This window comes from Muntiacus reevesi, chromosome 2 (genome assembly GCF_963930625.1).
Source record: "Muntiacus reevesi chromosome 2, mMunRee1.1, whole genome shotgun sequence".
In the NCBI taxonomy this organism is placed as follows: domain Eukaryota; kingdom Metazoa; phylum Chordata; class Mammalia; order Artiodactyla; family Cervidae; genus Muntiacus; species Muntiacus reevesi.
In genome coordinates this window covers 212,489,875-212,491,724 of record NC_089250.1, presented here as the reverse complement: position 1 = coordinate 212,491,724, position 1,850 = coordinate 212,489,875, and positions in this window count along the sequence as shown.

Sequence of the window (1,850 nt, the reverse complement as noted above, 5' to 3'; positions counted from 1 at the left end):
GATGGGTGGTTGTTGTTTAGTCTTCCAGTTGTATCTGACTCTTTTGCAACACTATAGACTGTAGTCCACCAGGCTTCTCTGTCCTGGGATTCTCCTGGCTGGAATACTGGAGTGGGTTGCCATTTCCTTCTCCTGGGGAGCTTCCCAACCCAGGGATGGAAGCCGTGTGTCCTTATTGGCAGGTGGATTCTTTACCACTGAGCCACCTGGGAAGCCCGGGGAAGTGGGTAGGAGCTTTTAATTGGTGAGATCTTTACCAATGATTCCTGGATCAGGAAGAGCCACTGGAGAAGGGATAGGCTACCCATTCCAGTATTGTTTGGCTTCCCTTATGGCTCAGCTGGTAAAGAATCTGCCTGCAATGTGGGAGACCTGGGTTTGATCCCTGGGTTGGGAAGATCCCCTGGAGAAGGGATAGGCTACCCACTCCAGTATACTGGCCTGGAGAATTCCATGGACTGTATAGTCCATGGGGTCGCAAAGAGTTGGGCATGACTGAGCGATTTTCACTTTTAGCAGTGGTACAGCCCTGGGAACTAGGGTCACAGCCTAATCTCCTGACTCCCCACCTCTGGCCTAAACTGCTTGGCCAGATTTTTGGAACTCTCCCCAAACGATGCCAGAACAGAAGACGTCAGTTGCCTCCAATTTCTTGTGAGACCTGAAGGACAGCCTTGACGCCCAGGTTACTCAGGTCCCCTGTGGGGCAGGTGAAGACATGTCACAACCACTGAGCACTGGGTGGCTGTTTCCATCTTACTGATGGCGATGAAGACTGCAGGGAGATCAATGGTTGCCAGACCTCAGAGTTAGTGAAAGGCAGAGTGGGGTGGGGGGTGGGGGGGATGTCCATGACTCCCAAGCAGATCCCTTTTCCCACTTCTTGCTGCCCTTGAGGAAACCCTGGGGGCACTCTTCAGGCTTTAGCAAGAGTCACCCGACTGGGCTTCCTGCAGCAGGTGGTACAGATGGAAGGGATGCTGTGGCTGCCTGGCCTGGCGGCCTCCGCCTTCCCAGAACAGCCATCCATCTTGCACTGATTGGGTCCATTCCAGCAGCTTCTGGAATGAGCCATGGGCACGTGGCCAGCAAGCTCAGCACCTTCTCTCCATGATTCTGTCTCAGCCATCCTGCTTTCCTGTCTGTCTCTCTGTCCTGTCGGATCCTTGTCCCTATGTCTCTGTTTATTTCTCTTTTCTCTACTTTTATTTTTTTTTTTATTGCCTGCCTTGGGGCCTCCTCCTTGATCTTTCCCTGCCCCAGGAGTAACCCCAGGATGTCCAGCGCCTGGGGAATTACAGTGGCCTCTACTCTGCCTGGTGCCTGTCCTCAGCCACCTGCACGACCCAGTGGACAAAGAAAATACAAAGCAGGGGAATACCGTGGTCACACTCCCCTTTGCTCAAGCCCCTGGCTTCCTCTTCTCTGGTTGTGAAGCTCAGGAGGCCCAAATCATTCCATCTTCCTCGCGAGGTAGACGTGCTGGCCCAGAGATCAGAGTTACGGGAGCAAGATGCAAGGGTGGCAGGGCCCTGTGCCTGGGAGAATGGAAAGACATGAAGGTTCAAGCCACTGGCTGCCCCGTGTGCCACGCTGCTTCTTCCAAACCCCCTGGGCAGACCCCCTTCATTGGGGCCCAAAGCTTGTAGCTCTGTGAACTATCCCTGTGCCCTCAAAGCCTGGTCCTGGGTGGCCTTCCTCAGCCTTTGACCCCAAGTGGTCATTTTCCTCCTTCCCCAGGCCCTGCCTCATCTTGGGGACTTTCCAGCCTCCACACGACATAGTGTCTTCAACGGGAGCCTCTCAAGGGAGTCTTTGCACTAGCGCCTGTCCACTCCCCAGAATTTTCT